This window comes from Pleurodeles waltl, chromosome 3_1 (genome assembly GCF_031143425.1).
Source record: "Pleurodeles waltl isolate 20211129_DDA chromosome 3_1, aPleWal1.hap1.20221129, whole genome shotgun sequence".
Classification (NCBI taxonomy): Eukaryota; Metazoa; Chordata; class Amphibia; order Caudata; family Salamandridae; genus Pleurodeles; species Pleurodeles waltl.
This window is the reverse complement of record NC_090440.1, coordinates 557,585,311-557,594,876: the sequence shown is the minus strand read 5'-3', so window position 1 is coordinate 557,594,876 and position 9,566 is coordinate 557,585,311. Positions and strand designations below refer to the sequence as shown.

The 9,566-nt window shown below is 42.2% G+C and overlaps 1 non-coding gene across 1 annotated transcript; it reads left to right on the top strand.

Annotated features, from left to right (window-relative positions):
- The first annotated feature begins 9,201 nt into the window (after window positions 1-9,201).
- TRNAK-CUU (transfer RNA lysine (anticodon CUU)) lies at window positions 9,202-9,274 on the top strand. The gene has a single exon. It is a non-coding gene; the product is annotated as a tRNA-Lys (tRNA).
- The last annotated feature ends 292 nt before the right edge of the window (window positions 9,275-9,566 follow it).

Sequence of the window (9,566 nt, the reverse complement as noted above, 5' to 3'; positions counted from 1 at the left end):
TCATATTTTTTTATTTACGCAAACCAACTTAATTCTGCTACACCACATATTATGTTCCGCCTCCTCCACATGAGTGTGTATTCCTTCACGTCTCCAGCCCCTAGCACCCTATTTCTGTTTCATCTCAATACCAACTTTCACCCACCTTACAGATACAGCACAAATATCCAAAGTCTTCTCAGGTTTCATTCCATCTATACCTACTTCAAAAATGTGAATCCTCTCATAGACACGTTGTTTCTATAGACCAAAAACACAAATAGGAGGATTTTATTACAGTCCCCGAGTTACTTTCCTAGCTTGGTTCCTTGTACTGTTTACAATAACTGTTTAGAGTCTAATAGGAGCTATGCTCCATAAAACCTCTGTAGAGAAGTACCTATTCCCAATCCGGAGCACTATCGTCTTAGTACAAATCATCACTTATATGAGCCCCAATCACTCCCTTTCTACTTCTAAGGGGAAGCCACTTCCCACTTTTCATATCTCTCAAACAGTTCTCTTATTAATGGAGATTTACTTTTTCTTTTGTGAAAAAGTCTTGATTTTATTAAAGACACGGAGGGAAGTATTATGCTATCTTTTCTTGCATTTATTTGAACAGCATCCAAGAAACAACAACTCCCAACATGCTTAAGTAAAACGACTACAGAATGCTGTCAAAGAATAAACAAGCAATTACACGAAGGCTATCCACAAAGGTCCTGACTGGGAGCAACAAGTCCTCTTAACTGCATGGCAAGAAAAAGACATTGAAACAACATATTTTAATCATAATGATAGAGAAAGCTAAAAATAGAGTAAACAAGTTCTTAAAATAGTTCCCAATCTGAAGAACCTGAGGGTAGAGTTGCAAGTTGTTTATCAGTTGGATGTTCTTTCTTGAAGGAAGTGCTGGCAAGTAAGAAAGAACGAGGATGTTCCAGATTATGCTGCAAATGTAGATTGTTCTTAAGATGTTTGGTTAGTGGATGCATTTGATGCTGTAGAAAAAAGAAAATTGGCAAGTGAACTAGGTTTATTCATTTAGTAGCATTGGCAACCCAGAGTAAAACTTGGGTTTTGGTAGTCGCAGGAGTAGAGATTTAGGAGTTGGTTTGAAATAAAGTGTTTTATATTTATGGGTGTGTTTCTTTCTTTTGCTTTTTTGTGTAAAATTAGATGATGCTAGAGGAAATTATATGGGGTACTAATGATTGTTGAAAAGAATCTTGCTATGCGGAAGGATTGATATTATAAAAATCAATGGAAGGTAGGTTTGGATACATATGGGAGGTTTTCTTGAAAGGCCAGTTTTTGAGAGATACAAAGGTTTTAAATGGAGATGAATGGAAGGGGTCGAGAATAAACTGTGGGGTGAAGTCTTATAATATATTTGAGAGCTGCAGAGCCTACACAATGAGGATAGGGGTAGGAAGGGTTGTAAAAGATAAATACATGTGTGGGAGTGTTAGGATGGATTAATAAGAGAACTGTTTGAGAGATATGAAAAGTGGGAAGCGGCTTCCCCTTGAAAGTAGAAAGGGGACTTTTGGGGCTCATATAAGTGATGGTTTATACTCCTTAGACGATAGTGCTCCAGATTTGCAATAGGTACTTCTCTCCAGAGGTTTTATTGCATATAGCTTTTATTAAATTCTAAGCACAATGGATGAAAAATTGAGAAAACTTTGTTTAAGACAACAATGTGTTTGCTGCTAATATTTGTATTTTTGTAAAATTTTGTGATAAATGTGGAGTTGAACTGAAAAAATATACACGTATATATGCTCCCTACGAACTTTGGGTTTATTTCCTATGTATCAACTGGGTGGGCAGTTCTCTGCCCATTTCTTTATGTCCTATGCATTTTACAAAGACCAGATAATGGGAAATTAATAAGCTACTAAGAGGAGGTATATTTGCATGTTTTTTTAATTGGGCATTCTTTGGGAAGACCAGAAGATACAGATTTTAGAAGACCTATGTTGGTAGTTTTGGCTCCAAACTTTAACTTCAGTACTTTAAAAACCTATATTAGTCATCATTTCTAAAGGTTAAAAACACAAAACCATAAACTTTGGGTACCATTAGAATCCTAATAATAAATCAAACAACCATTCGTAAATCGAGTAGGTCTCTTGCTGCCCGTCTACCTTTTGGCTTTATCAATATTTATTATTTTAGTGATAGTTTTTTTTTAACTTTATTATCGGGGAAGCTGCCCATGCCTTTGTCAATCAAAAGTAAAAAAATCTGGCTAAAAGCAAATATTTGTAGTCTCAAAAAGCACACATTGTCATAGCAGTCAGATTGTTTTCAAAATTATTGTATAAAGCTTTTGTCTAGCTGCTATTAGCTAAACGAGTAATGTTGAAGGTGCTTTGCATGGTCCAGGAATGTAACGTTGAGGTCGGATACATTCCCAGAGTATTCAATGTTGTTGTTGATTGTCTCTCTCGACATATTAAGATTGCCCCCAAACAACGTCACATAGAGGCAAGAGAAATGTGCTGTAGCGTCTGTCAATTAAGTAACTGAGCTGTGTGAAGGGAAATGTATCAAGGATAGGCGGAATGAGGCACTATCTCGGAATTATATTATTCAAAAGGTTGTTGGGTATAGTTTTCAAGGCTATCCTCACAAAATAATGTTAACACACGAATTGCAGATTTATTTTTGGGAATGTTAGAGGGGTCCTGCCTGTGTATGATATGTAGTGAAAGGAAGGGTAGATTGTACCACCCTTCTGCGTTTGTGGTAACATTACTTTCATTGCACTCAAAAGGCCTGCAATCAAAGGCCATTTGGGTGAAACCTTGACTAGATAGACAGGGAAAATTTCAGGTGGCATTGTATGGCCCCTCGGATTTCTAATTTGGTTAAACGCTCTCTTTGTGTCAAATCAGATAAGTCCCTAAAAATAGTTCAGACTGAAAATTAGATTATGAATTGCCGGAGACATTGGAAAAACATAGTATTGGATTAATGTGTGCCATATGAGATCCGTGTGATCTAGGCAACCAACGTATGCTATTGACGTGATAGATAATTTTTCCAAAACGGCTGAAATCAAGTGGATTTTATTACAAGAAAGGAGGCTCATATTATGCTATTCTTTTCATGCTTTATTTTAAACAGCAGCCAAGAAACTACAAATCCCAGAATCCCTGGGGAAAAAAAACTACTAAACTGCGTCACAATGGGTTCCACCAATCACACAACGAGCACCATAATAACTGTCTTGACTGAGAGCAACAAGCCCTCTTTTCTTGCTGCTCGCAGTCAAGATAAGTACACTGCTCGCATTTCTATGTATTTCGTTTATCGCATTTGTTTGTCTATTTGATGTTTATTTACTTTTACTTATGGTTATATATATATATATATTTCTTTTGTGTTCGTTTATATTAGGGTTTAATTATCCCCTTGTAGGTTGTTTTTCTTTTAAAACGCGCTCTCGCGCTCCATTGCGCATTCCGCGCTGGCAGGCCGACTGTCAGAACGTTCGGTGAACGTTCTGACAGCCGCGCCTCAGGCAACGGCATTCCCCACATTCTTCTCACACGCGGCAGGCACAGCGTGTGTTTCAAGCTCTCGGCTCACCTTACGAGCGTCGGACTCGGATTCTTCCCCTTCATTAAAGCGGCTACAGCGTGCTCAGCTGTTCACGCTTGACTGCCGCTCCCATTTATTGATTTCTGCAGGAAATTCCTTCGTCCTCCACACGCTTTGTTGTTCCAAGCGCGTTTTTTCTCTCGAGGTTAGTGGCAACTCCTCATACCCTCGACCAGCCCCTAAACCAATTAACCCTTTCCAATTATTCCCTTTAGTTTGAACAGGATTATTCCTGTTTTTTCCTCCTTCTTATTAAATTTAATAAAAAAAATTCCCTAATATGTCAGAAGACGACCAAACCCAGTCCATTAAGGACAACTTAAAATCCTTTATTAAGGATTCAGTCCAACACGCTGTGTCGGTGTCTATGTTGGACGTTTCAAAAAATTTGGAAGCTTCCATTTCGAAAATGCTTTATGCACCCAAAGTTAGTCCTCTTCTCAGAGGTAAGAAACGTGTGACCTATTCTAAGGACAGTTCAAAAGGCGTTTCTCATAAATTTGGGCCTCCAACCCGAGAGGCGAAATCTTCGGGTCTCCCTTCTTCCCCCCTTAACATCCTTCATTTACGGGACACGGACAGTGATGGGGATGATGATGTCTTACAAGACACTGTAGATGATGATTATTTTGATGGGCCTCCAGAGAAAAGGCGGAAAATTTCTCCTCATGAGTACTCCCCTCACTTAGTGCCCGAGGATCTGGTTGACCCGTTGGCGAACCCTTGTTCGACCCTACTTCCATCCATCATCCCAACTCCTCTGAATGGTTCCCCTCCGATCATGTTTCGGATTACGTCTCTTTCTATCTCCGACACCCCCTAGATAAATCATCCAGAAATAAATTGAAATCCGAATGTCCCAGACCTTCCCTTCCCTGTAAAGTTACAGATACCCCGGCCATTGACCCCAATATGCTCCTTTTCTTCACAAAATTTGGTAAAGATCCCAAGAAGGGAGTTGACCGAGCCTGGTCAAATTGCCAAGACAGACTCCTAGACTTGGTGGGGCCCCTCACCAGGATTTTCGACCTTGCTGAGGACGCCAAATCGGAGGGCTCACAAGTGGATCCCGACACCCTCTCCAACTGGGCCCAACGGGCAATCTGTATGTTGGGCAACGCCAACTCCTACATTTCCCAGGAATGTCGTAAAAGCCTCCTCCTAAGGATTGATCCAAAACTCAGCACTCTTGCTTCCAAGGAGGAAGGCCTTAATGCTGATGGTCTTCTTTTTGGAGACTCTTTCATAAAAGAGATGGGCAAGTACGTCTCTACTTTTAATTCTCTGGACAAAGCTCATTATTCAATGAAGAGAATATTTTCCAATCGGGTTTTTGGAAGGGCCGGCAGAGGAAGGAGCCGTTTTGCCGGCCGCTTCTCGACAAGAGGTCAGTCCCTCAACAGAGGCTCCTACACCCAGTCCAACCAGCTTGAAGTGTATCAAGGATACAAGCCCCAATTCTACCCCCGGAGATTCCGCGGCGGCCGCAACAGGGGTTACAGAACTAAAGGAGAACAGCTTGCAGGTAAGAACTTTCAGTTCTGGCCTTCCTCCGGTAGGAGGCAGACTAGCTTTGTGTTTAAACTCTTGGTTGTCAATAACTTCCGATCCTTGGGTAATCCAGACCGTCCAAGGCTACTGCATAGAACTTTACCAGATTCCTTTTCAACCCATTCTTCCTCGCCCTCTTCGGTTTTCTCATGATCAATCTTGCCTTATTCAGGTCGAGATACAGGATTTACTGTCAAAGCAAGCGATCGAAGAAGTACCCTTCGACGCTTCAGGGTTTCTCAGCAATATCTTTTTGGTTCAAAAGAAAAACAAAAAGCATCGCCTGGTCATAAATTTGAAGGAATTCAACAACTTTGTATTGTATCATCACTTCAAGATGGAAACTAGTCTCCATCTCAGGGATATCCTTCTTCACAACGACTGGTTAGTCCGCATAGATCTCCAGGACGCATACCTCTCAGTACCGGTACACCCTTCATTCAGGAAATTCCTCCAGTTTCGGTGGGAACATACTTTCTTTCGTTTCAAAACTCTTCCCTTCGGACTTTCTTCTGCCCCTTGGTGCTTCACCAAGGTACCCAAACCAGTAGTTGCCTTTCTCAGGGCTCAAGGGATACGTCTTATCGTCTATCTCGACGACTTCCTATTGATGTCTCAAGACAAGTCTACCCTGGCAGTCCATCTAAAAATTTGTCAGGACCTCCTTTCTCAGTTGGGATTCCTTATAAATTTCCAAAAGTCAGCTCTGGTTCCTTCTCAAACTCTCGAGTTCCTGGGATTCCTCGTCAACACCACTGAGTCGATTCTCCAGCTTCCCCAAGACAAAGTTTCTTTGATAAAGAAAGAAATTCGTCATGCCCTGTCTCTTCCTTGTACTTCCCTCAGGGCACTGGCTCGTCTTGTAGGACTCCTTTCCTCTTCCATCCAGGCCATATTTCCGGGCCCTCTTCATTACAGAGCCCTTCAGAGGCTCAAGATCCGACACCTTCAACGGGGTCTCTCATATTCAGATCAGGTAGTTCTCGATGCGGACTCCAGGGAAGAACTCACAGGGTGGATGAGTCATTTAGACGCCTGGAACGGGAGAACGATTTTCTCTGCCGCCCCAGATCTTGTCTTAGAGTCAGATGCAAGTCTGACAGGATGGGGCGCAAGATGTGGTCCACACTCGACTGGCGGACCATAGTCCATTCAGGAGTCGTCAATGCACATAAACTGTTTAGAGATGCTTGCAGGTTCCTTTGCCATCCAGTCCTTTACCAAAGACAGGGTAAAATGTTCCATTCTTCTCAGAATGGACAATCTATTGGCGGTAACTTACATAAACCGCCTGGGCGGGACTCGGTCCAAACCTTTAGCTCTCTTGGCCAAAAGTCTTTGGGAGTTTTGTCTTCACAAAAATATTTCGGTCAGAGCGGAATATCTCCCAGGCAATCTCAATGTGGTGGCCGATTGGTTTTCAAGGCACTCCCACGACTCAAGCGACTGGCGACTTCACCCTTCTATATTCAAGCATCTTTCTTCTATCTTCGGGACAATGTCCATAGACCTCTTTGCCTCAAGACTCAACTCCCATCTTCCCAAATTCTTCAGCTGGAGACCAGATCCCTTGGCTTTAGCTTCCGACGCCTTTCTCCAAACATGGCCTCCTTCTCTGCTGTATGCCTTTCCCCCCTTCCTCTTTATCGCTCGGGTCCTAGCACATGTCCGCCGCCAGGGCTCCTCCCTAGTGTTAATTACCCCATTCTGGCAGTCTCAACCTTGGTTTCCGACCCTTCTAGAACTCTCGTCAGATCTTCCAGTTCTGATATCCCCGTTCCCAGACCTTCTTCGGAATCCCCAGGGACATCCTCACAACCTCATAATACAAGGTTCCCTATCCCTCATAGCTTGGAGAGTTTCGGGGCTTCCTGGAGAACCCCAGGAATTTCGCAGCAGGCTGTCCAGTTCATCCAACAATCTTGGGCTCCGGGTACCTCAAAGGTCTATCGAGCGGCTTGGTCAGTATGGTGCAGCTGGTGTATGGCCAGGGATTCCAATCCCGTTTCAGCTGATGTTACCTTAATTGTAAATTTTCTAGCTTCCTTAGCCTCTCAGGGCAAGGCGTATCGTACCGTCAATACTTATAGATCAGCAATTTCTTCAGAACACGTCAGGGTGGATGGTAGACCAGTGGGAGAGCATCCCTTAGTTTGCCATCTACTAAAAGGAATACGTTTTTCCAAACCCCCAACTCCCAAATATAAGTCTATGTGGGATGTGAATTCCGTCCTCTGCCTTCTTCTTTCTTGGCCCGATAATTCGGAACTTTCGTTAAAATTTTTGTCTGCAAAAATCACTATGCTCCTCTGTTTGGTCTCTATCAAACGAGTTTCGGATGTTAAAGCTCTGGACGTTTCCTCCTTTCATTTTTCTGCCTCTGGTGTGTGTTTCAATGTGGCTAGGCGTACTAAGACTAATTTGTCTTCCGTGCTTTATCCCTTTTTTCCCTCCCAACCTAAGTTGTGTGTGGCTAATTGTTTAAAAACGTACGTTTCACGAACTGCAGATCTCAGGACAACCTCTTCTTCCCAGTTGCTGATTTCCAATCAAAAGCCCCACAAACCTGTCTCATCTCCTACTTTAGCCCGTTGGCTCAAGTGGCTGATGAATTTGGCTGGTGTCCCTATCGACATTTATTGTACCCATTCCGTTAGAGGAGCTACGGCTTCTAAGGCCTTTTTTGCTGGGGCTAATTTACAGGACATCCTTAGATCTGCAGATTGGTCTAATGTCAATACGTTTAGAACGTTCTATTGTAAACCGGTTGACCATCCTATGCAAAATGTTGTTTCTTTGCTTTGAACAAGCATAATATGAGCCTCCTGTCTTGTAATAAAATCTACATTTTTCAGCACACCACAGATTCTGTGACTGAATTTTTGGACTTGTTTTTTTTTTAAATAGAAAGGAAGTGGGCAATAAAAAGAAATAATAACTGAATACCCGTGTGTAAACTGAAACCCATTGCTGATACACATACATGCCAACAGACTCGATTCAAGCGGGCGAGTCCCGATTTTTGAAGCCAAAAAATGGCTTGGCTGTCTTACCCCCTTAAATTGCCTCTATTCCAATAGAAGTCAAGGGGGGGGGATACATTCTTCCGATTATTTTGTGAAATCTCCCACTTACCTCTTCTAAAATGTTGGCATGTGTGAATACAACCGCCTTTACCATGCTCCCCATGCAGGCAAGCGCTCCAAAGGCCCACGTACATACGTGTTACAAAACAAAATGTATCCACGCTGGAGAATAGATTAGGTGCACACTGCAGAAAGGACACAGCACTAACATGTCAGTTAATTACAAAATAAGGTACCTGTGAGCTTTTTAATGCGATTTAGTTGCTGATAATCCGACTGCTGAAGCCAAGTCGAACACGGTACCGTCGTGTAGCCCATCATAAAAAATACTACTTTTAGCGCTTTTTGTTTCATGATCGCTCTTTAAAATGTCTATTAATAAACTTTACCAAAAATATTGGTTGCATCTAGAACAATAATCCTCCGTTCCAACTGTCACTTGTAACTCTACATCGTCTCCCTCCAGCCGTAAATCAAAACACAATAGGCTAGATTGGTAAATATAGCTACAATACAATATTAAACATTTCTTTTGAGAAATTAAGACCCCGCCATCCTGAAACAGTGCCGACTCGCGGCAGTGGTTTAAGGTCGGTGTTGTAAGCAGAAAGCTCGCAGTCTGCAACAAGTGCTGCTCTGTGTGTCTTGGACGACGGAAGTGAGTACCCGGCCAGCAAGAAGGGCGAAAACAAGTCGGGCCAGAGGTTGGCCAATGGGGGCTACTAAACCAGCCCACGTGACAGCGTTGGAGTGACGATCTCTTGCGCATGCACGACAGAGCTGGGCCCATTGTTTCCTTTGTACAGTATAGATTTAAATGGCTTTTAGAGCTGATTAAATATATTATATTAGGACCACGCCCTGATATATGTTGTGGATTGCACGAAGATATCGTTATTAAAATCTGCTGAAACCGTGCTTCCTGCACATAATGTTAATAGAGAAACTTCCAACCAGCAAACACAGCGCCCGGCTAGCTCAGTCGGTAGAGCATGAGACTCTTAATCTCAGGGTCGTGGGTTCGAGCCCCACGTTGGGCGAATATCTTTTTGAATTTGCTTATTCTTTTATATATATTGTGCTTAAGGCATAATAAGATCACAAAAACGCCGTTTTACATTATTTCTTTTTTTTATACATTGTTTTTATGATGTATTAGTGAAAACTTTGCTTTCCCGAGTTATATTTCGGACATTATTTTTATGGAATGTTATCACTGGAAACGTCTACTTTGAAATTGAATCAATCGCGGTCCACTTTGTCTAGCGAAGGAAAATACTGCGATTAGGTTTAAAATGTTTTAAAAAAAAAAAAAAACGAAAAGTGTAGGGC